The sequence below is a fragment of the Cornus florida genome, unplaced genomic scaffold (genome assembly GCF_030987335.1).
Source record: "Cornus florida cultivar Cherokee Brave unplaced genomic scaffold, ASM3098733v1 CherokeeBrave_3.0.0_Hap2_Chr01, whole genome shotgun sequence".
Taxonomy (NCBI): Eukaryota; Viridiplantae; Streptophyta; class Magnoliopsida; order Cornales; family Cornaceae; genus Cornus; species Cornus florida.
The window spans coordinates 76,016,587-76,043,158 of record NW_026775571.1 but is presented as its reverse complement, the minus strand read 5'-3'; the positions used below and the strand labels follow the sequence as shown (position 1 = coordinate 76,043,158).

The following is a 26,572-nucleotide window of genomic DNA, read 5'->3' as shown; positions in this document are numbered from 1 at the left end:
AAATTTCTCAAAGATTTGTGCACTCAAAAGCGCACTTCTAAAAATCATTTGCCAAAAAAAGTGAGGTTGACTGAAAATGTTAGTGCTATCATTCAGCACAGCACTCCCCCGAAGTATAAGGATCCGGGTGCCCCCACAATCTCGTGCGTCATTGGTGACAGCAAAATCGAGAGGGCCCTCCTTGACTTAGGAGCTAGTGTGAATTTAATTCCATACTCGGTCTACCTACAACTTGGTTTGGGAGATCTTAAGCCGACTTCCGTGGTTTTGCAACTTGCCGATAGATCGGTCAAGCATCCACGAGGTATTCTTGAGGACGTTATCATCAAAGTGGACAAATTCTACTTCCCGGTAGATTTTGTGGTTCTTGATACGGAACCAGTCCATGACCCAAAAAAGCACATTCCCGTGATCCTTGGTAGGCCATTTTTAGCTACGGCTAATGCATTAATTAATTGCCGAACCGGGGTGATGGACATTGCTTTTGGAAACATGCAAGTCAAACTCCACATCTTTCATGCAACTCAACATCCCTCCAATGAGGATGATTGTTTTCTTGTGGATGTCATTGATGAAGTGGTCGAAGAATCTCTCCCCTTCATCCTAAGCAAAGATCCCCTTGAAACTTGCATGTCTCATTTTGACTTCTCAAACTTTGATGTTGATCAAGCCATTCAAGAAGTCAATTCCTTGCTTGATATTAATGCTATCATGGATGTACCTCCTTGGAAAATTCCAAAAGAACCACTTCCCCAACTTTCCACCACTCCTCCGGTCCCATCATTGTTATCTCCGCCACAACTTGAGCTTAAGCCGCTCCCGGCCCATCTCAAGTATGTGTTCCTTGGTCCAAAGCAAACCCTTCCGGTCATTATTGCCTCGGACCTTCAAAAAGACCAAGAGACCAACCTTTTAGCGGTGCTCCAAGAGCATAAAGAAGCTATTGGTTGGACAGTGGCGGATTTGAAAGGAATTGACCCCTCCATTTGTATGCACCGCATTCATATGGAGGATGACGCAAAGCCTACTAGAGAGGTCCAGCGCCGGTTAAATCCAAACATGAAGGAAGTGGTCATGAAAGAGGTGATCAAATTGCTAGATGCGGGAATCATCAATCCTATCTCTGATAGCAAGTGGGTGAGCCCTACACAAGTTGTCCCCAAGAAATCCGGGCTCACCGTTGTTGAAAATTCAGCGGGCGAGCTCGTGCCACAACGAACCACCACCGGGTGGCGTGTGTGCATTGACTATCGTAAACTCAACTCATCAACTAGGAAGGATCATTTCCCACTCCCATTTATTGATCAAATCCTAGAAAGGTTAGCCGGCCAAAGCTTCTATTGTTTTCTTGATGGTTATTCCGGCTATAACCAAGTGGCCATCGCCCTCCAAGATCAAGAGAAAACAACATTCACATGTCCCTTTGGTACTTTTGCCTATCGACGCATGCCTTTTGGTCTATGCAATGCACCGGCAACGTTCCAAAGGTGCATGATGTCCATATTCTCCGATATGGTTGAAAGGTTCTTGGAAGTTTTCATGGATGACTTTTCCGTATTTGGCTCCTCCTTTGACTCGTGTCTCAAAAATTTATCTCTTGTGCTCCAAAGATGCAAAGAGACGAATCTCATTTTAAGTTAGGAGAAAAGCCACTTTATGGTCCAAGAAGGCATTGTTTTAGGACATGTCATTTCTAAGCGGGGAATCGAGGTAGACAAGGCAAAAGTTGAGTTAATCTCTAATCTTCCTCCTCCGAATTCCGTCCGTCAAATCCGTTTTTTTCTTGGCCATGCCGGATTCTATCGTCGCCTCATCAAAGATTTTAGCAAAATCTCACGGCCCTTGTGTAATCTCTTAGCCAAGGATGTTCCGTTCAATTTTGATGATGCTTGCATGGAAGCTTTCATCAAACTTCGCATTCTCCTCTCCTCTGCCCCGATCATGAAACCCCCTAATTGGTCTCTACCCTTTGAGATCATGTGTGATGCATCCGACTATGCATTAGGGGCGATTTTGGGCCAACGTGTGGATAAACTTCCGCATGTCATTTATTATGCTAGCAAAACTCTCTGCGATGCCCAATTGAACTACACCACCACTGAAAAAGAATTGCTAGCTGTGGTGTACGCCTTGGATAAATTTCGCTCCTATCTTCTTGGCTCCAAGGTCATCGTCTTTTCAGATCATGCCGCTCTTAGGCATTTGTTAGTGAAAAAAGAGACAAAACCCCGCTTAATTCGATGGATCCTCTTACTTCAAGAGTTTGACATTGACATCCGGGACAAAAAAGGGACCGACAATGTTGTCGCCGATCATCTCTCTCGCTTACTTATTGAGAAATCTTCAGAATTTGCAGCCATCCGTGATTCCTTTCCGGATGAGCAACTTCTTCAAGTTTCACATTCTACTCTTCCATGGTTTGCGGATATTGTCAATTATCTTGTGGTTGGCAAAATTCCATCTCATTGGTCCAAACAAGAGAGGGACCGGTTTTTCTCCCAAGTCAAGCATTTCTTTTGGGAAGATCCAGAATTATTCAAGTATTGCCCGGACCAAATCATCCGGCGATGTATTCCTGAAACCGAGGCCACAAGCATTTTAAATTTTTGCCATACTCTTGCTTGTGGAGGCCATTTTAGTGCCAAAAAGACCGCTAACAAAATCCTTCAAAGCGGATTCTTTTGGCCTACCTTGTTCCGGGATGCATATAATTTTTGCAAATCGTGTGAACGATGTCAAAAACTTGGATCCATGTCCCGAAGAGACATGATGCCCCTCACCAACATTTTAATTGTTGAAATTTTTGATGTGTGGGGGATTGACTTCATGGGACCATTTCCATCTTCTTATGGCTATGAGTACATCCTTGTAGCGGTGGATTATGTGTCTAAATGGGTTGAAGCCGCGGCTACCAAAACCGATGATCATAAAGTCGTGATCCATTTCATTCAATCTCACATCTTTAGTCGTTTTGGTACGCCCCGAGCAATCATTAGTGATGGCGGATCTCATTTCCGAAATCGTTATCTCAAATCCTTCCTTGCTAAGTATTCAGTCATTCATAAGGTTGCTACACCTTACCACCCTCAAATGAGTGGTCAAGTAGAGATTTCTAACCGGGAGATTAAGCACATTTTAGAAAAAACGGTTAGACCGGACCGCAAAGATTGGTCATTAAGGCTAAACGATGCACTTTGGGCTTACCGGACAACTTATAAGACACCCATTGGCATGTCACCATATCGACTTGTCTTTGGCAAAGCATGTCATCTCCCGGTAGAATTAGAGCACCGTGCTTATTGGGCCGTAAAAAGGTTCAATTTTGATCTCAAACAAGCCGGCTCTAATCGTGCGTTGCAATTAAATGAACTTGAGGAATTGCGTAATGACGCGTATGAAAACGCAAAAATTTACAAGGCAAAGACTAAAGCTTTTCATGACAAACACATCGTCAAAAAGTCTTTTGCCCCAGGACAAAAGGTCTGGCTTTTCAATTCCCGCTTGAAACTCTTTCCCGGTAAACTCCGGTCAAGATGGGATGGTCCATACATTGTCACTACCGTCTTTCCTCATGGAGCAATCGAACTTCATGATCCTGCAAATGGATCACTCTTCAAGGTAAATGGCCAAAGGCTTAAGCCTTGCATTGACGGCACAATTCTAACCCGAAAAGTTGAGGAAGTCCCCTTGACGGATCCCATTTATGAGGATTAGTGCCTGCTCTAGCTTGGTCTAGCTATCGACATTAAATTTAGCAAAGCAAGGGAATAAATTCTTTCGATGTTCCAAGCTTCCTTCTCTTTGAAATTGCTCGTGCCTTAAAAAAAAAAAAAAATTTCTGGGAAACGGTTTAGAAAAGCCCAAAATTTGATTTTTCTTAGACCTTCTCAACTCTAATTTTCATTCCCGGAATTCTCCATCGCTTTCTAACAATTTCATTAGATTTTTTAAATGCGACTCATGTGCATATTTTCTCATTTTTACTAAAAAGTTTGAAATTTTTCTCAAAATTCTTCATGCATTAGAGATGTTTAAACAGTTGAAAAATTGCAAGGTTTCAAAACAAAACCTTCAAAATTTCCCATGCATTGGAATGGAATGAATTTGCAAGTTTAAAAATTTTCTCCAGAAATTTCATTCATGCATTGTGTGATGTTGCCAAGGTTTGAAAATTTTCTTACATCCACCCATGCTTTGTGTGATGTTCTGAAAGTTGGCATTTTTTTTTTCCCATGCATTAGATATTGCAAAGTTTGAAAAAAAAAAAAATATATATATATATAATAATAATAATAATAATAATAATAATAATATTAATAATAATAATAATATTACTTATTCTTTTCCGCCAACTTACTATTATTATTATTGTTGTTAATAATCATAATACTAACGCCAATTTTTAAAGTTACAGTTCACAGTTTTCCTGCATGCATTGCATTCATGAATCCTGTTGCCTGCATTCAGCTCTCAGTGCCTGCATTGCCTTCATGCATGCATGCACATTCCATGTAGAAATTCTTGCATGCCTTAACCCCTTGCATGCATCGGACTCAATGTTGCATGGCATGCCACTGTAGTCATTTGCTCACTGGCATGCTCACTGTCCCTCCATGGTTCAATGGTTTCAAGAACCAGCTTCACCCTCCTACCCAAGCCCCGATTGCTCAAGCTCACAACCTCTTTTAAACCACACCATTCTGAGCCTACTGACCCACTTTCGAGCACTCCAACTCCAATTTGGAGTGCTCGAGCTTCCTTGCCTTTTTCCTCGACCTCTCTGGCTTCATTTCGAGCACTCTAAGCGCCCATTTAGAGTGCTCGACATTGCTTGCACCAAACAACAACCTCACTGCTCTCAGTTCGAGCACTCGCCAAGCCTCTCTAGAGTGCTCGAACTCCACCTTCTTCACTCTTACCACCCAACTTTCTTCCTCTCTCTCTCTTCACCCAAGCAACCACAATGCATGAATCACCATGCATCCAACCGAGTCACAAACCACCTTCCCTCCACACCATGCATGCATGCAACCATGCAGGTGCCACCCCAACCCAATCTCAGCTACCACAAACATCACCCTCTCAGCATCTTGCCTGAACCATCCAAACCCAACAAAACCAAATCAACCTCACAACCAACCTCATCACTCAGCCACTCCATAACCAACCTAAACCCTCCTGCATGCATGCATGCACGCCCATGCATGCATGCCAAACCAAACTCCCTCACCATCCCACCCCCAAGCTCACCACCCTCTCGGCAATTACAACCCACCACTACCATCCCAGCCACCCCCATGCACCAAAACCTCCACCAACTCACCCACCTCCCCACCTCTACCAACTCACACAACCTTCCTCATCTCCTCTCGACATCATGCATACACATCACATGCATGCATGCCAACCACATCTCCCCTCATCACCCCTCAACCTCCATCAACCCTCACCATGCCATGCACATCAACCAACTCACACCCAACTTCTCTCGGCATCCTCACCCTTCCCTGTAACCCACTGCTCAAATTTCGAGCACTCGAAGACCAAGCTTCGAGTGCTCGAACTCCTCATGCCCACACCCTAGCCCATCACTCAAGCTCTCTCACTCACCACCGAGTGCTCAAGCCCCTCTCACTCTCGGCCCCCAACTCTCTGCCAAAATTTCGAGCACTCGAAGTGGGACTCTCATTTCCGCTCACGGATGCCTTTGACATTCTACCCACAACTTCGTGGGCTGTAGCCGAATTAACTAACTGGCATCTGCAACACATTTGCGCACCCCTTGCCAGGGTTGCCTACCCCCGTGTAGTTCGCCTCTTCTACCAGAATCTCCAATGCCCTGAAGAGCCACCCATTTCTCTCACTACATCCATTGATGGCACCGCCTATGCTTTCACTATGACCGACATCATTCAGGTTTCTGGTTGCCCCATTGAGTGCCCCGATGACATTGTCAATCGTGAGAATCTCCCTTTATATGAGGAGCCGGATACATTAACTGTGGCGCAGATTGCCGCTGCCATTTGCACTATTGACGATCCTACTCGGCCCCGGTCTTTTATCCGTAAAACCAATCTTTCAGAACGCCTATGGTTCATTGACACTGTCTTCAAGCACAATGTCTGCCCTTTGGTGCATAGCACCGAGCGTCGGGGCCTCTTTCTGCAAGCCTTATATGCCATGGACCAAGGCCAATGGTTCTCCATCCCAGAGCTCATTTGGTCCACATTTATGAAGTTTTGGCATGATGCTCATAATACACGGGCTCCGCGAGTCGAAAATCGAAAATTGCCTTTGCCCTTTTTCATCACTCGGCTCCTTCAGCACAAGGGTTTTGTTGTTCCTCCCCATGAACCAAAATGCGACAAAATTAAAATTTTTACCCAGCGCCGGTGGATCAATGTTCTGAGCCATTCTAGTACCCCTCCGCCTCCTGCCCCCCTGTTCATCCACGCTCCACCTCCTCCTCCTTCTGAGGCAGTTTCCACCGCCGCAGCCACTGCGGGGGTAGAGCCTCCGGTCGACTCTCACCAGGACCAGGCTTTCATCCGGGCTTCCATTGCCGGTATTCATGAGCGACTAGATCGTTTTGAGAATTCTTTGTCCGCGTGCACTCAGACTCTGTGTGAGTCTTCTTCACGTGCTGAAGAAGATCGTCGTCTTGCTGCTGAAGACCGCCGTGTCGCTGCTGAGGACCGTCGTTTGGCTTCCGCTGAACGGCGTAAGACTCAATCTCTCCTCCATTCCATCCTCGCCCGTTTACCTTCTGGATAGTAGCTTGTTGCGAGTGTGGACCTTCTCTTTTTGTTTCATCTGTAACTATTTCTCTTGTATATTTTGTTTTCCTTTTAAACTGTAAGAATTTGCTATGTATAGGTTGCTCTGGTCGACATGATCCCTGTACAGCTCTTTTTGTCATCATGTAAACTCTTTTTGCAATGCAAATTCTTTATGTTCTGTTAACTTTCGCTACATTCTTTTTCTGTCTTTATGCTTGTGCTATTAATGCTGTTTGTGGTTGTTTCTTTTGGTTCTTCCTGTTGCTCTCCAGGTTGCGCAGTCCAGTTCAAGTTTGGGGGTTTTTGTCTCAAAATGCCGTTCCCTCCCCCTGGGTATTGTTGTTCCTTTTATACTCTTTGTCCTTTTTGTCTCTAACTTGCATCCATGTCCCACATTGAGGACACTGTGTCGTTTAAGTTTGGGGGTGCATCAAAGCATTCTTGGCATATTTTTGGTTCCATAATTTTTGCTAAGCAATGATAGTATAACTTGACACTTGTCGGAGATGAAACATATGTTTAATACCTTGTGTATAGAAGCAATTGAAATTTTTGAAAATAAAGAAAAATTTGAGTTGAAATGATCATGTAGATTCAAACTAGTCTGTATAAATGTTTCAATTAGATTCTTGCTGGATTTACACTCTTATAAGCTTCATAATGCACAGATGCACATTGGAAACTTAACTGTGAGGCATGCAGCTGATTAACCTTGACCTTGGCCTAGTTAATCTGATTTGATGGACCTGATAGATGAATATCTTTGGCATGATTTATGTCATTAAAAAAAAAAAAAAAAAAAAAATTGAAAAATGACCAGTTGACGTTCGTAGCCTTTCCAACTCGAGCTATTAAGCCCTTTGGAGTGTCTCTACACTTAACACCCTAAAGCCGTCTGGTTTGGGAGTTGTTGGCCTAACGCTTGCTACAAGGGTTGGTTAGAAAGCTTAAAGAACTTAAACATTGCACGGTCATTCAAAAAAATTGTAATAAACATGGTTAGCTGAAGTTCGTAGCCTTTCCAACTTGAGGTATTAAGTCCTTTGGAGTGTCTCTACACTTAACACCCTAAAGCCGTCTGGTTTGGGAGTTGTTGGCCTAACGCTTGCTACATAGGTTGGTTAGAAAGCTTAAGGGACTTTAGCATTGCACAACCATTCTATGTTTCGCTTATGTGTTGAAATAAGTTGTTAACAAGCAACAAAAGTTGTCTTGAAAATAAAATCATGCCTTAGGGACTTCATGTAAAAGGGAATTCATTGATTTGAAAACTTGTGCCTTGGAATTGGACAAGAAAGTAAAAGCCGCATGTGAGAATCCAATTCACTTTCACTGGAGTTTGAGTTATTTCCATTTAAGAGATGACAATTGAATTATTTATATGGACTATGATGTTGATGCATGCATGTTGAAATGGTTTTTCCCATTTTTTGTATCAATGCTTCATATATGCAAGGTAGTTTTCCCAATGACCCCATCTCCAGTTTTTGTCTGTTTCAAGTTGTATTTGAGCTATGTATCTATCTCATTTTACCATGGATGATATTTTTGTAGTAGCATGCCCATGGTTGTCTTTTCATTATGTTTTTCATTGTAGTTTTGCTAAGGGACTAGCAAAATGTAAGTTTGGGGGTGTGATAAGCGCCGAATGTTGTATATTCAAACGCCCTAAGTTACATTAACAAAGTCCAGTTATTAATTATTTTATGTAGATTAACTCCATTTGCATGTTTTTATGCATTTTCAGGTTGAAGTGCAAAAAGGAAGCAAAAATGAGGCCTTGTGGAATTTTGAACAAAAAGGATGCCATTTCTGATTTTCTGGCAGCGGTGATCCTGACTTTTGTCGCCATTTTCGACCTAGCAAACTCAAGAACTAGACTTCCATCATAACATGAAAGATTTAGATCTCTGAATCATATTTCCAAATCTTCAAGTGGTTCATCATTCGGAGTTTGGAGCAGAGAGTTATGATCTTCATAACAGAGGTGCGCAGAACTGCCTGGCAGCACTGATGTACTGCCTTTCTCTCCATTTTCGACCAACCAGACTTGAGAATTGGGTCTTCATCAAAACATGAAGTTTTTAAAGACCTGAATCAGCTCTCTAAATCTTCAAACAAATCATCATTCGGAGTTCAGGCCACAAAGTTATAGCAGTTTTACCAAAATAGGTCAGCATTGAGCAAGAGGAGCATGTTGCACATTGCACTAAGTTAGAGTGCTCGAGATCACCAAGCGAGTGCTCGAAAATCAGGCAGAATGCCCTTCGGAAATGGCTCATTTCAGCCCACTTGCACATTGGTTTCCTCAATGCCATCTTCCTTCTTTATGAAGTGGTTGGAGGTGTTCCTTGGAGGAGAGAGGGTATTGTTGGAGCATAAAAAGCTACCCAAGGGCCACACATTAGGGAGCTTGATCTTTAGCAAGATAGAGGAGAGAGAAGAGAGCAAGGAGAAGGGTGTTCTTGAGTGCTACAGTAGGAGCTCGAAAATGGAGATGGAGTCTTCTTCTTTCTCTTCCATTTTTGTATCCATGGATAACTAAACCTCCATCTAGGGAGGTGATGAAACTCCTCCTTGTAAGCAAGTCTAGTTTTTGATTTATTTTGGGGAATGAAATGTGTATTTGACTAGTTCCATAATCTAGAGCATGTTACATAATGTAATGGATGTTTTAATGTTCTAAAGATCATGTTGCATTAAATACTCTTGTCTTAGATGATTTAATCTCATGGTTGTATGGCTTGTAGTTTCATAGTGACAATGGAGCTAAGACTATGGAATGGTTTTAATGGCATGATTTTGAGTAGCTTGTTAATTCATTGCTTAAGAATTTCTTTTGATGAATTAACCTTGTGACTTGTTATCATGTGCTCTCATCAATTGGTTACTTGTTTGACAATCTCTAGCTTAGTGAGCATGTTGAGGATTGCACCATAGTTTAGGTAATTTAAGCATGTGGAGCTTTGATAGGTTGTTCTTACATTTTAATTAATTGAATTTCTTGAAGATGATATAGTAGTCATGAATTGCTATTCATCAAGGTCATTTCTACATTAATTCCCCAAATCAATCATATAATTAGCTTGTGTAGAGGTTTGGAGTGGATTCACTTCCCTAGACTTCCTTCTCTAAATCTTCTCTTTTAATCTCCTTCAATTTATTGTGTATGCATTCTGAATTTGTAGTTAAGTGACAACAAACACAACCCTCTATAAACCCCTTATCATTCTAAGAACAATTCTAGACACTTAGGTTGCCATAGACTAGCGCAGTCCCAGTGGTTCGACTTACCCGACCAATAGCCCTATTTTACAATGATTCGTGCTATTGCGAAGGTTGATGTTTAGTTGATCAACCGATCAGAGGAATATCATGATCTTGCTTGTGAAAGGAATGAGCTTTTGTGTATGAACAATGTTTCAAAGCCTTCATCTTTATCTTCAGCATTGCATGCAAGAAAAGTGATTTCGAACTCTTATTGTGAAAGGGCGTGGAAGCCCAAGGAAAGTTTTGACAAGGAACTCAAGACGTCTTTTGAGTTTACACTAACAAGTTCTTCCAAGAACCATTTGTTGGGAGTGACTCAAAACATCTCTCATCCCAAAAAGGAGGGGATGCATTGCAAGATCTTTGATCCAAGTTAAAAGAACCCTAGGTCTTACTAAAGACGTTAAAGACTAGCACTGAAATTCGTAGGATGTCAAAACCCTATTCCTCCCTCATTTTTATCTTGCATTTTGATTCTTGCAGAGTCTAGATACTGTTTTTGTGGTTTATATACATTGGAAGGAACTGAGTAAGGGATTGCATGAGCATTCAAGTCATTTTGAGCATTTAGGCATAATTTCGATCGATCCAAGTTTTGGTTCGATCGATCGAACATTGGTTTGATCGATCTAACTATGGACTCGATCGATCCAGCTCTTATTTTGCACCCAACACTTAGAAAAATTTTGGACCTACATCCAAATTCCAAAATGCATGCTCTCGGGATCTCCAAATTTTTGAAAGTTCGATCGATCGTAAACCATTTCGATCGATCGAACTATCTTTCGATCGATCCAACATGTGGTTCAATCGATCATGAGTCCCAACATTTAGAAAAATTTTCAGGCCTCATCCATTTTTCAAAAATGTATGCTCTCGGGACTTTTCAAAATTTTTCATGTTCGATCGATCGAATTCCAAGTTCGATCGATCTAAGGTTCCAACACGTGTCAACTCTTGAGCCCTTAAACTTGTACATTCTTTATCCTCTTCGATCGATCGAAATCTTTCTTCGATCGATCGAAATTTGCATCTCATTAATTTAATTTCCTTTGATTTTTCAAAATTCAAAAAAAAAAAAAAAAAATTTTAGAGTGGAAACCTAGGTTCGATCGATCGAACTTAATGTTCGATCGATCGAACTCTGCATATCGTGTTTTTAAAATAAAACTGAGTTGGATCGATACACTTGGATCGATCCAACCTCGAAACGAACCCTAACCCTAAGTCTCCCTTTCTTTCAATCTCAAGCTCAATCCGGCCAACCTCCATCCCAATCATCTTCCCCATCTCCGGCGAGCCAATTCCGCCAAGGATAAGCTCTATTTTCATCACGGTTTTGCCCATTCTCTCTCATCTCATCTCTCTCGGTTTAGAGTTAAACCGAATGCAATTTTCTTGATTCCAAGCTTAAATTGATGCATGTTATTAATTGTTTATGTTAAATCATGTTCAATATGTATGAATCATTCATTGTTGAAGCTTCAATTTCATGATTACATGCTATACATACACACATGCATTCGGCCAAACCAAAATTGGGGGTTTTTTATTTGATTTGAAGTTGGGGAGTGTTTGGGTGTTGTTGATTGTATGAATGGTGTGTAGATGGGCCCACAAACACGTTTTTGTGGGCCCCGTACTCTAGATCTCACAGATCTGCGACTTTTCAAATTCGGCATTCGCACAGTTCGATCGATCGATCGAAGTAGTGAACTTCATTTCACTACCTTCGATCGATCCAATCTTGTGCACTTTCATGCTTCGATCGAAAATTTTCGGTGATCGAAGTTCAATCGATCGAGCTTTCAAAGATCACACATACACACTCCATTCATCTTGTGTCGTCTTCATGCTATCTTTATATGTACAATGCCTGTGATATTCCACATTGGATGGATTTCATACCTACATTGCTTAGCATGACTCACATTTCATCATTATCATAGATTCATGTCATCCATATTTTGTCTATCTTATTTGACATACATGTTTCTATTATGCATTTAAATTCTTATATATCTGGCACTGACTTATATATTGAAATTTTCTTGTCTTTTTACAGATCATTCCTCCGCGGTTTAAGACAGTAGCCAGGCGATCTTCGGGGCCACAGCGACCCCGCAGACATATACGGCCCAGAATAGAGATGGTTGCAGAGCCATCTCATGCTCAGGAGGAGCCCGCACAGGCTACTCCCCCTCAGTCCCCATCCCACGAGGCTGAGGAGGGAGCTGACCACGTGCCATCTACATCCCAGGCTCCTCCAGCCTTTACACCAGCACATTCTCCTACGCGCCATCAGGCAGATGCAGCCGCCATGCCATCACCGCAGCCACCTCTACCGACTCAGCGCCGTGACCAGTTGCTGCCGAGATATGCAGCCATGACCGTGGCTCAAGAGTCGTACTTCGATACTGAGTACTTCTCTGAGTCTATCCTGACCCGGTCTGGCTATCAAGATATCATGCAGCGGGGCCTCTCAACCATCCTTGCCCCAGTCACCGGCCTTGTATACCCGCGACTGGTGCGGCTATTCTTTCAGCATCTCCGGCCCTCGCCACGATCTACCGCGGAGATGATCACTACAGTGGACGGCCACGAGATTGTCATCACAGTTGACACTCTGGCCCGTGCTTGCTGGTGCCCACACCGGTGTCCACCTGAGCTTGCAGAGACATACCCGAGGCTGCATAGGCCTTCATTTTCTAACATGGTTGTCTCCTTGACAGGCCATCATGTCGGTGGTCAGACATTCGCCACCAGGACCTTCTTACCTGACGACCTCTGGTTCATCGACACAGTTCTCTTCCAGAACATTTACATGGCGGGCCACAAGATCCAGAGGCGTCATGACTACTTGACAACTCTTTACGCTTTTTACACAGGCTACTGGGTATCTATCCCAGTCCTCATCTGGAGCTTGATAAGGTTGCTGTATGATTCTTTCATTTCCAGGGAGGACCCTAAGCGGTCCAAGGTCCTGCCCTTCGGACACCTCATCACGCAGATCCTTCTTGACCAGCGCTATAGAGTGCCCCCAGATGAGGAGCCCCTTGCACGGTCCAGCTTCTATGGGAGGAGTGACTGGAAGAAGAGCTACAATGCTCTTATTCGGAGTCTTCAGGAGCCAGCTGTAGAGGCAGCAGCTGAACTAGAGGAGGAGGAGGCAGCCCAGGCACAACCGGCACCTCCAGCAACAGCAGATATCGCAGCGAATGACGCACCAGTCGATCCGACTGCCGAACGCATGGACATTGACTTGGAGCGACCTGCGGAGGAGTATGCCGATGCTGCAGATGATGCTGATGCCGATGATACCAGTGATCGAGCCGCTGCTCAGGAGCGAGTTCGGGAGTCTTCTTCAGAGGCATCTCTGCCTGAGTCTCCAGTTCCCACTCCCGGATTCGGAGCACGCTTGCAGACACTGGAGGAGGACGTAGCAGCCATGCGAGCCGACATCACTGCCCACCGAGCTGAGTTCATCTCTTTCAGGGCGGATGTCATGGCTTGCTTTGCCGATCTCTCCAGCCGACTCCCTGCACCTGCACCCGCACCTGCACCTCCAGCCACTGCAGATCTTCACGATCAGGCCTCCTGAGACTCCACTTCCAGTTGTTCTATGCTTTCATTTCTTTTATTCTGGATCTGTATTATACTATCACTGTTACTGTATTATACTTTACGGCCGGTCTGTCGGCTTTATTATTTTATTGATGTACCTGCACTTTATATTCTCTATATATTGCTTTTTGATTATGGATGTCTCTTAGTATCTCATATTTGTATGTTTGACTCCATCAGGTACACCACAGTGACTTCAGTGAGAGAGTGCTACCCAATTTTTCAGGACCACTCTTACACCTCTCTCTCTATTCTCTATTTATCCCATTTTACACTTGCATGTCCACTGTGCACTGATTATCCTATCTTGTTATCTAATGAGTTTATCCGAGTGCAAACTTTTCAGGACCACAGTTTATCCTAAGTTTGGGGGGGCCATGCCACCCACTTTGGATACTTCTATCCCGATCATTTATGTCTAAAGCACTGGTATACTCTTTCCTTTGTTCTTTTCACACATTGAGGATAATGTGCAGTTTAAGTTTGGGGGTATTGGTGTATGTTTCAGTGTTGCTTTAAAATTCAAATTTTAAGCATGTCTTGTGTATTTGAGGGATATTTCTATACTTGGTCCATTTCTAGCTATGATTTTGATCTTTTGAGGACTATATTGCTTAAAATTTAAAAATTGCTTGACTTGAGAGTCCAATACTCCTTGTATGCCTTTGGAATGCCATTTAGGAGTAAATTTTTCAAAAAAAAAAAAAAAAAAAAAAAAAAAAACTTAATATCATGCTTGCACTTGTGGTCTACATCATCTTAATTCTGTGATTGTTTTGAGATTCATTCTAGGATTCTACACTAGCACCGGCGCACGCTAGCATTCAATTGTGGGGTACATGCTTTGTTGATTATTGAATTGGTTATATCCCAATTGGGCTAGTAGTGCATTGAAAGCTTTCATTCTTGATAAAGGTGGATAACAACCCCTTTTCATTGAGTAACCGAGATTCTTGCCTCATTATGCAGTGAACTTCTCGCGCCGAAAGGTGGAGGGCCCAAACTCTAGGTTAATAATTGATTAAAAAAAAAAAAAGTTGCAAAAGCAATAAAAGTGGGGACTTCTCCCAAAAGGTGAGAAGTAGGAAATGATTAGATGGTTGTTGTCTTGATTTGTAGCCTAGTTGATTTGAGTTTGTAAGTCCGTAGGGGTGTCTTAACACCTAATGCCCTAAAGCCATCTGGTTTGGGAGTCATTGACCTAAAGCTCGCTACATGAATCTTCTAGAAAGCTTAAGAGATCAACACATTGTACAATATTTCCATCTTTGATCCTCAACAAAAAAAAAAAAAAAAGGAAAAAGAGTGAAAAGAATAAGCGCACCTAGAACAATAAAGCTTTAATAAAAGGCCCACTCTCTTATCTTGATGATCGGTACTAGATTTGTGTGCTAGTTTGAGGGTAAGGATGTGATTACTTCTCTAGTTGGCTAAGATAGCAACACACTTGATGCCGGACCTCTCACATGGATTCTAGACTTGTTTCGATTTTCATGATCATTTTCTTAATATGTGGAGGACCATACTTGCTTGCTTGATATTGAAATTTTGGGAGATTGCTTAGAAACGGTTGAAAAATTGCATACTTGAGGTAGTTTTCTCCCAATGCTTGTTTGCAATATTGGTGCCTCTTTTGAAAGAATGAGCTTAATGTTTGTGGGTACCATTTCTGGAAACCCTCACGAGACTTTACTCGTCCACTAGGGGTAACCTAGGGGTTTAAAAAGCTTGTTGCATATGCTAAATGCAATCATGTTCCCTACGAAAATGGTGTTATCATTTTACTTGCTTTCCAGTTTATACTTGTATAGTTGTTTATTTCATTCCTTTACTTCTTAGTTCATTGCTAGGGACTAGCAATATTTAAGTTTGGGGGTGTGATAAGCACTGAAAAGTGCGCATTTAAACCCGTTAAGCTTAAGCATTCTAGTACCTTTATCTATCTTACTTTACCGTTTTAGACTTATTACGTGTTATTTATATTTTCAGGCACTAATCCCAAAATTGAGTTAACTCAGCCAAATAAGAGCTTAATTGAAGCAATCCTGAGATAAACCAAATGAGGGAGCAAAGTGGAGAAAGAAAGGAGCAAAAAGGAATCAAGTTGTGCAGCTGAAAAGTTCGATCAATCCAACTTAGAGTTCGATCGATCGAACATCTATGATCGATCATAGTACTTCTCTATAGATCCAACCTTGGCCTTTGCTGAAATTCCAAGTTCGATCGATCGAACATCACCTTCAATCGATTGAACCCTATTTTGTCCTATTCAAATGATTGATCTTATCCACAGCTGTACGCCTACCAACCACTTTTGTCTTTTTCCCCATAAATATCTTGAAAATATCCCAGCCTTGTTATTATCCGGAGGAGTCAGACCACTTCGATCGATCCACGATGCAGTTTGATCGATCGAACCCATTTTCGATCGATCCAAGTTAAGGTTCGATCGATCGAACTTCCTCCAGCGAGAAAAAGTTAAAGTCCAGCTCATTTATTCCGTCCTTCATCCAATCATTGGAGAATATGCCTTGCACGACCATAGCTCATCATGGGGTGTATTTGACCTACCTATATAAGGAATATGATACACTTTTTGAGAGAGTCTCTTGTCATAATCTTGGAGGCTATTCTTGGAGAGGAGGAAGGAGGGAAGCTAGAGCACCATTGGAGGAGATCTTCACCAACATGGAGCAGCCATGGAGTTAGCCCTTGAGGGTTGGATCATCACTACCATGAGTGGCTAGACATCCTCTTGGGGCTAGAGTTAGCCCCAAGCATGCTTTCTATACTCTAATCTTGTGTATTATTGAGGGATTAGTGTTGTATGATACATCTTGATATTCATGTATATATAAATCTTGATTATTTCATGGTTTGTATGGTTTAATGCTTCCAATTGACTATTCTATTCTATCCATATGTCTATGTATGCTAGAGTAGGATATTCATGTGCTTATCCCTAAATTTAGTGTTTTTGATGCATGTCTATGTGTATTGATGCTATAGATCTAGAGATTATCAAGATGATATGCTTAATGAATGCTATTTTGGTTTATTTGATGGTTTATGCCTATTCTTGATGGTTTGTGCCTCTCCCCTAGTCTAGATAGCTTTATTTTCATGCTAGTAATGTAGATTTAGTGTAGTGGTAGTGTACTGTTAGATGGGAGGACAATCTACTCTTGATGTTTGATGTTCCATGCTTATGAGTCCAAATAGTATATTCCTTTAATATTGTGTTGTATGTGGATTGTGAGCTTAATGAAGGATTAATGACTTGTTTTGATCTATTGTGCTATCCCCATGTTGTCTAGACAATATATGCTCTATTGTTTAGATATATTGTGCTCTTCACATGATGTTTAGACAATACTTGCTTGATTTTTCATCCTTGCCAATTGAATCAACCTAATGCACACATACCCTTATCATATTGCAACACATCCATTACCCTCAATTGATCACTTGTTAGTAGTATAGAAAAGTATTGCTTGGTGGTGATCTCTACACCCCAAGACCTTTCTCTCTCTTGTTTACTTTATATTATTTTATTTAGTTGAATTCAATTTAGCTTAATCAACCAACCAATCAATTGTGTGATCACTCGACCTACTAACCCTAATTACCATAGTTTCACAATTCGATACACCATCAAATCCTTTGGGACGATCCCTACTCGCCCTATCTATATTTTATATAGAGAAAGGTAGTAGTGGCTTTCTATAAATGTAAAACTTGGCCACCTCCTAAATTCATAACTCTTCAAGCTTGACTTGGTATCGCGACCCTTGTAAAAGACCAGTCACCTTTTTCAATCACTTCTTGGGTAGAAATGCAACAAGAGTTTTTGAATAAGTACTATCCGGTTTCAAAGACCAATACCTTGAGAACGTCCATTAGAGAGTTTACACATGGGGATGGGGAAACATTTCATGAGGCATAGGAATGCTTTAATGAATTGCTTAGGAAGTGTCCACATCATGACATACCCAAATGGTAATTAGTTCAATATTTCTTTGAGAGCTTATCGGACAATTACAAGGGTATGGTTGATACTTCCATGGGTGGTTCTTACATTGATAGGCATGAGGATGATGTGTGGCGTCTCTATGAGAGCATGAGTGAAAATTCATTACATAGAACATTATCTTCAAAGAATGGTAGAAATACACACGGTAGGAAGAGTGTTGGCTTCCATCAAGTCGACCATTCAAATGAGATAGCCGCCGAGATGAAATCTCTATCTCAAAGGTTTGATCAATTCTTGATCAACCAAAACTCGGCAAACCAAGTATCTTCCTACCCTAACCATTCTCATCGTGCATCCAATGAATCATGTATGACTTGTTCTAGTGTTCTTCATTCTACTTCTCATTGTCCTCATGGACAAGTGCAAAGTGAACCTAATGAGCAAGTCAATTCAGCTTTTGTGAATCAAGGGGGAAATCCTTATGGTACTCGTTACAATCCAAGTTAGAGAAATCATCCGAACTTCTCTTGGAAAAACCAAGGAGAGGGCTCAAACCCTTCCCAAGGCGGTTTCCAAGGGAAGTATATTCCACCTCCACTTCAAAACTAAGGATCCCAAGGTTATAGGCCATACCAATCACAAGGGAATCAATTTTCTAATTCTCATTTTCCCAACCAATCATATTCCCAAGGAAATGCTAGAAGTCCCGCTTTTGAAGAGAAAGTTTTAAATGCTTTGGACACTTTAGAGGCAAACACTCAATTGTTACACTCCCATTCTCAATCCATTGCAAAGCTAGAAACCCAAGTAGGGGAAATAGCTAGCACTCTTAATGCTAGAGAGAAGGGAAAGATACATATGAATGCCCCACCAAAGCAACAATGTGTTGTGGAAACCCATTCCTCATCGGAAGGGCATACCATAGAACATGTCAATGCGGTGACCACCTTGTGGAGTGGTAGGGTTGTTGATAATCAAGTAGAAGTGTCCAATGAAGAGAGTGAACCGGTGCAACCACAAGTTGTCACCCATCCCGTTTCACATTCTATTCCTCCTTCTTTACACGTGCATGATCTTATGAATAAGAAAGCTAAAAAATGTGATTTGAAAAGTGATCTTGAAAATAATTCATTGAAGAAAGTCTTGAAAAATGTGCTTGAAAAAGAAGTTTTGAAAAATAATGTTGAGAAAGTTTTGTTGAAAAGTGATTTGAACAATGATTTGAAAATTTCTTATGTTAAAGAGGCTTTAAAAGAAAATGCTGAAAATGTTTTTGAGCCAAGAGCTCAATTTCTGGACACCTTGAAAGGGTCCATTTTGAAGAAAAAGCAAAAGGCTAAGACCAATGAAATAATGGAGATGTTTAGGCACGTAAAAGTTAATCTCCCACTTTTGGATGCAATCAAGCAAATTCCGACTTATGCTAAATTTTTAACAGATCTTTGCACCCAAAAGAGGAAGAACAAAAGCCAAGCACCAAGGAAAGTGGTCTTAACCGAGCAAATGAGCTTAATTTTGCAACAAAACACTCTTCTAAAGTTTAAGGACCCTGGTTCACCCACTACATCATGCATCATTGGTGAACACATCATTAATCGGGCGTTTCTTGACATAGGAGCAAGTGTTAACCTTCTTCCTTACTCGGTCTATGTCAAAGGTTTCTGTGTGACTCAAAGGTTTCTAAAGCTTTACCTTCGACATTGCATTATAAAGACATTGTTTTAAATTCTCATTGTGAAAGGGCATGGAAGCCCAAAAATTTTAATTGCATTGACAAGGGAACAAAACCTTCTTTTGAGTTTGATCCAACAAGTTCTTCCAAGAACCATTTGTTGGGTAGAGCTCAAGGTATCTATCACCACAAAAAGGAGGGGATGAACTATAAGATCTTTGATCCGGGCTAAAAGAGCCCAATGTCTTGCTAGAGACATTAAAGACTAGCAAAAGCATTCGTAGGGTGTCAAAACCCTATTCCTTCCTCATTTCTATCTTTCATTTTGTTTCTTACGAAGTCTAGATACTTGTTTTTGGTTCTCATATACATTAGAAGGAACTTTGGTAAGGATTGCATTAGCTTTCATGTCATTTTTGAGCATTTTGCATGAGTTCGATTGTTCTCAAACTTGAGTTCGATCAATCGAACTTCGACCTGCACCGAGCACTTAGAAAAATCTTCGACCTGCATCCAACCTACATCCAAATCGCTCTCTGTCCCATCGATCTAAGAAAGTCTGCATATTTTTGTTCTCTATTAGATCGATCAGAAGACCTTCGATCGATCTGTAGGTTCAACACTTAGAATATTTTTGAGCCTGCAAAACCTACATCCAAACCAACTCTCTGTCCCATCGTTCGAGTTTGTTTTCAGATCGATCATAGAACATTCGATCGATCCAACTTCACAGTTCGATCGATCTCGAGTCCCAACACTTAGAAAATTTTTGGACCTGCATCCAACTTGAAAATGTATGCTCTCGGGATCTCCAAAAATTTCACAGTTCGATCGATCGAAGATTCAAGTTTAATCGATCTCAAGTTCCAGCACTTAGCCAATTTTCTGAGCCAAGAACTTGCATATTCTTACTCTCTGTCTAATCGATCGAACTCTTGTTCTGATCGATCTCAATTCTTCATTTCATTATTTTGACTTTATTTTGACTTTTCAAATTTCAAAATCCAAAAATATTTTTATTTTTATTTTATTTTATTTTATTTTTCAAAAAGTTTTCAAAAATACAAAAATATTTTAGTTTATTTAGTTTTTAATTTTTATTGCTTTTAAATAAATAAATAAATAAGAGAGAAGAAGAAAGAGTTCAATCGATCTTAGTTGAGGTTCAATCGATTGAACTCTGTCGGGGATGTTTTTAAAAATAGAAACCGAGGGTTTCAAGATCAATACTCAAGATCGATCCAACCTTCTCTCAAACCCTAACCCCCTAGGAGCTCATCGCCGCCGTACCCATTCACCTCTTCTATCTCTGGCGAATCTCTAGTGACCTCACCCTCATCTCGAATCTCTCTCTCCTCTCGGATCTCGTCACCCCTTTCGCATCTCCACTCCTCTCTTCAATATGGGTAAGATCCGAGCATCTCATGTTCTTTTAAGCTTCCATACGATCCATTCATGCTTTACCTATTAGATCTCAGTTGTTTTGAGGATAAAATCTCCATTGTTGAAGCTTGAACCACTGTGTCTATATATGTATATATGTTTTGTTATTTTTTTCGTGATTTCTTTTGATCTTTGGAAGTATGGGCTCTATTAAGTGATGGAATTGATTGATTTGATGTGTAGATGGGCCCACAAACATGTTCGTATGGGCCCCCTGCTTCCATATTCACAGATCTGTGACCTTTCAGTTTTCGCATCGTACAGTTCGATCGATCAAACTTGTGTCCTAATCGAACGAAGTTTTGTAATCGATCTCACTTCTTTTTAAGATCAATCGAACTTCACAGATCTCACACACACTTCATTCATCATTTATTGTGTTCATGCTATCTTATTCATGCCCAATGCTTGTGATATTCCATATTGGATGCATTTCATACTTATATTGCTTAGCATGCTTCACATTCTATCACTTGCATAGATTCATGTCATTTCTGTTGTGTCTATTTTACTTGATATACATATGTCTATTTTGTGCTTTCAATTCTTTATTCTGGCACTAACTTCCATTGCAAGTGTTTCTTTTTCTTTTTTACAGACCATACCGAGGACGAAGACTATTGCCAAAAGACACCACGGACCTCCGAGATCACAGAGACATACCCGGCATAGGACAAAGGAGCCAGCAGAGCCCTCTCATATTCAGGAGCTAGTGTAGTCTACTCCACCTCAGTCACCCTCTCATGCGGCTGAGGATGAGCATATTACGTCCATATCTCAGGCTGAGGCTGAGCATACCCCATCACCATCTCCACCACCTCAGCCAGCTCCAGAGCTTGACCAGCCAGCATACATATATACACAAATGACCGTGGCCCACGAGTCAGTCTTCGACACAGATTTCTTCTCCCGATCGGTACTGACCCGATCCGGCTATGACGATGTTGTCCAGAGGGGCCTTACAGCTATTCTTGCCCCAGTTACTAAGCCCGTCTATCCGAGGCTTGTCCGAGTGTTATTCCCGAACCTCCTACCGTCCCCGCATCACAGGGCAAAGTTGGTCACTTCTATTAATGGCCACTAGATCACTATCACTGTGGACACACTTTCCAGATCATGCCATTATCCACACAGATGCCCTCCAGAGCTTCAGGAGCTATATCCGAGGCTATATAGGCCTTCTTATGCCGACATGGCAGTTGCTTTGATAGGTCACCATGCCGCTGGCGAGACTTTCGCCACCCGCACATATCTTCCAGATGACCTGTGGTTTGTTGATTCCGTTCTCTTTCGGAACATTTATATGGCCGGACACAAGATTCAGCGGAGAGGCGATTATTCTATACAGGGTGCTGGATTTCTATCCCTGCGCTCATCTAGAGCATAATGAGGAAGCTCTATGATGACTTCATTAGTAATGAGCGGCCCAAGTGGGCCAAGTTCCTTCCTTTTGGCCACCTCATCACCTAGATTCTGATTGATCAACACTATCCATTCCAGCTATGAGAACGCCCAAAGAGAGGATCCTATTCCTTCAAGAAGAAGGATTAGGACAAGAGCTACAACACCATCATTGGGCGACTTTAGGACCATGCAGTACAGGCAGCGAAGGATTTAGAAGAGGAGAAGGTAGAGGCAGCCCCAGCAGCAGCAGATGTACCAGCAGCGGACGACGCACCAGTCGATCCGGCTGCCGAGCGTATGGACATAGATTTAGAGCGACCTACAGATAAGGCAGAGCAGCACTCTCCAGCTAGGTCGCCCGTTCATGAGTAGGAGCATACTCAGGATTCTCAGTCTTCTGATTCTTCTAAACCTGAGTCTCCAGATCAGACCCCTAGCTTTGGAGTACGCCTGCAGACTCTTGAGGATGCTGTTGTTGCTATACGAGCTGATCTTACAGCCCACAGAGCTGATTTCGCTACCTTCCGCACGGATGTCACGACTATGTTCTGAGATATATCCAGAGATATCCATGGAGCCTGACCTACCTCATCCTCCTGAGCTCCCAATTCTTTCTATCTTTCCATGATCCCTCTCTATCATTGTTACTCTATTTTTGTCACTATATATCATTTTTACAGCCGGTCTGTCGGCTTAGATCTTTTGATGTTCCAGTACTTTATTTTCTATATATGCATACTTTTATTATGGATGTCATATATTATATTCTCATATCTGTATGTTTGACTCCATCAGGTGTATCACAGTGACTTCAGTGAGAGAGTGTTACCCGATTTTTAGGACCACCCTTATACCTCTCTCATCTCTTTATTTGTTTATCCCATTTACACTTGCATGTCCACTGTGCACTGATTATCCCATTTTGTTATCTGATGAGTTTATCTAAGCGCCATCTTTTCAGGACCATAGTTAATCCCAAGTTTGGGGGGGCATGCCACCCACTTTGGATACTTCAAGTCCTGATCATTCTATGCCTTAGTTGCACTGGTATACTCTTTCCTTTGTTCTCTTTGCACATTGAGGACATTGTGCCATTTAAGTTTGGGGGAAATGGTGCTTTGCAGTGTTAGCTTTAATTCAAAATTTTAAGCATGACTTGTGTATTTGAGGATTTTTCTATGATTGGTCCATAACTAGCTATTATTTTGATCTTTTAAGGACTATATTGCTTAAAATTTAAAAATTATTTGACTTGAGAGTCCAATACTCCTTGTATACCTTGTGGATGACATTTAGGAGTAAAGATTGATATCTTGCTTGCACTTGTGGTCCACATTATCTTGATTTTGTGATTGTTTTGAGATTCATTCTAGGATTCTACACTAGCACAAACGCACACTAGCATTCATTTGTGGGGTACATGCTTTGTTGATTATTGAATTGGTTATATCCCAATTGAGCTAGTAGTGCATTGAAAGCTTTCATTCTTGATAAAGGTGGATAACAACCCCTTTTCACTAAGTAGCCGGGATTCTAGCCTCATCAAGCACTGAACTTCTCGCGCCGAAAGGTGGAGGGCCCAAACTCTAGGTTAATAATTTAATACAAAAAAAAAAAAAAAAAAGTTACAAAAGTAGTAAAAAAAATGAAGACTTCTCCCAAAAGGTGAGAAGTGGGAAATGATTAGATGGTTGTTGTCTTGATTTATAGCCTAGTTGATTTAAGCTTGTAAGTCTGTAGGGGTATTTGAATGCCTAATGCCCTAAAGCCGTCTAGTTTGGGAGTGATTGACCTAACGCTCGACCTCATGGATCACTAGAAAGCTTAATAGATCAACACATTGTACTGTGCTTCCATCTTTGATCCTTAGGATTAGAAAAAAAAAAAAAACAATTGAGTGAAAAGAATAAGTGCGCCTAGATCAATAAAGCTTTAATAAAAGGTTCACTTTTTGTCTTGATGATCGGTACTAGATTTGTGTGCTAGTTTGAGGGTAAGGATGTGATTAATTCCTTAGTTGGCTTAGATAGCAACACATTTGATGCTTGTCCACTCAAAAAGGATTCTAGAGTTGTTTTGATTTGCATGATCATTTTCTTGATGTGTGGAGGACCATACTTGCTTGCTTGGTGTTGAAATTTTGAGAGATTGCTTGGAAAGGGTTAAAAAATTGCATACTTGAGGTAGTTTTCTCCCAATACATGTTTGCAATATTGGTGCCTCTTTAGAAAGAATGAGCTTAATGTTTGTGGGTAGCATTTCTGGATCACAAGACTTCACTCGTCTACTAGGGGTAACCTAGGGGTTCAAAAGGCTTGTTGCATGTGCTAAGTGCAATCGTGTTCCCTACGAAAGTGTCGTTATCCATTTATTGTTTTCTAGTTTATACTTGTATAGTTGTTCCTTTCATTTCTTTACTTTCTAGTTAATTGCTAGGGCCTAGCAATATTTAAGTTTGGGGGTGTGATGAGCACTGAAAAGTGAGTATTTAAACCCTTTAAGCTTAGGTATACTAGTACCTTTATCTATCTTACTTTACCATTTTAGATTGATTTCGTGCTATTTTTCTTTTCAGGCACTTATCCCGAAAATAAGCTAACTCAGCCAAATAAGAGCTGAAAAGAAGTAATTCTGAGATGAAACAAAGAAAGGAACAAAGTAGAGAAAGAAATAAGCAAAATAAGCAAAAGGGTGGAATCTAAGATTTCGATCGATCCAACATGGATCGATCTCAGCATTTTAAGATAGATCAAAACCTTGAACCGAAAGCAAAAAGTCCAAAGTTCGATCGATCCAACTTCATCTCTGATCGATTGAACACCTTTGTCCTCATCCAAATGATTGATCTTATCCTTTTGTACCACCCACTAACCAGTTTTGTCCTTTTCCCCATAAATATCTTCAAAATATCTCAGCTTTATTCTTATCTGAAAAAAAGCTTATCCAGTTGGATAGATCCAGCCTTAATTCGATAGATCTTAGCTAAGTTCGATCGATCCAAGTCCAAGGTTCGATCGATCGAACTTCCTTCAATGCAAAAAAGTTAAAAAGCCAACTCATTCATTTCGTCATCTATATAATCATTGGGGAATATGCTTTGTATGACCCCAGCTCATTTTGTGTGTCACTTGACCTATCTATACAGGGAATATGATACACTTTTGGGGGAGGATTCTAAAAAATTAATTAGCATTTGGTAGAGGCAACTTTAGAGGCTATTCTTAGTGTAGAAGAAAAGAGAGGAAGCTAGAGACACCATTAGAGTTCTTCATCAACAAGGAGCAGATTTCTTCCATAGAGCTTGCCCTTGAGGGTTGGAGCAATATCACCATGAGTGGCTAGACATCCTCTTGGGGCTAGAGTTAGCCCCAAGCATACTTTCTATACCTTAATCTTGTGTCTTATTGTTATACTACATGTTTTGGCACTTTGATATATATAGATCTTGTTTATTCAATGATTTATATGGTTTAATGCTTTCAATTGATCATTTTATTCTATCCATATGTCTATGTATGCTAGAATAGATGTTCATGTGCTTGTCTCTAGATTTTGTGTTATTGATGCATGTCTATGTGTATTAATGCTATAGATTTAGAGATTGTCAAGACATAGTGCTTAATAGAATGCTCTTGCTATTTTCTTGATGGTCCATACTTATTTATTGATGGATTGTGCCTGTCCCTTAGTTTAATTTCATGCTAGTAGCTTAATTGTAGTGTAGTGATAGTGTAGCATAATATAGATGTTAAATGGGAGGACAATCCATGCTTGTTGTTTGATGTTCCATGCCTTTGAATGCAAGTAGCATATATCTCTAACCTTGTGGTGTATTAGGATTGTGAGCTTAATGAAAGGTTAATGGCTTGTTTTGATCTATTGTGCTTCTCACATGTTGTTTAGACAATATAAGCTTCATTGCTTGATATATTGTGCCTTTCACATGATACTTAGACAATATATGCTTAATTGGTCATCCTTGCTTATTGAATAAACCAAATACACACACACACACATCATTATTGCAACACACATCTCCCTCATTAGTCACTTGCTAATGGTATAGAAATGCATTGTTTGGTGGTGATCTCAAAACCCTAAGATCTCTCTCTCTCTCTTACTTACTCTTCATTGCATTCATACTTAGTTTAATTTAGTTGCTCTCTAGTTTAAACAACCAACCAACCATTTGTTTGATCATTCGACCTACTACCCTAGTGGCAATTCCACAACCTTGTTCGACCCCCACAATCCCTTGGGATGATCCCTACTCGCCCTAGCTATATTTTTAGTAAAGGTAGTAGTGGCTTTTATAAATGTAAAACTTGGCCCTCGCCTTAATGTACACTCTCTTAAGCTTATGGTAGGACGACGACCAGAGGCCAAGGGCCATAGACTCTAAAGTTC

General features: G+C 41.0%; 2 pseudogenes; one reads left to right on the top strand and one right to left on the bottom strand.

Moving 5' to 3' along the window:
* The first annotated feature begins 1,434 nt into the window (after window positions 1–1,434).
* Window positions 1,435–22,537, top strand: LOC132275109 (uncharacterized; annotated as a pseudogene).
* Window positions 17,566–17,663, bottom strand: LOC132284105 (small nucleolar RNA R71; annotated as a pseudogene).
* Window positions 22,538–26,572: the final 4,035 nt, after the last annotated feature.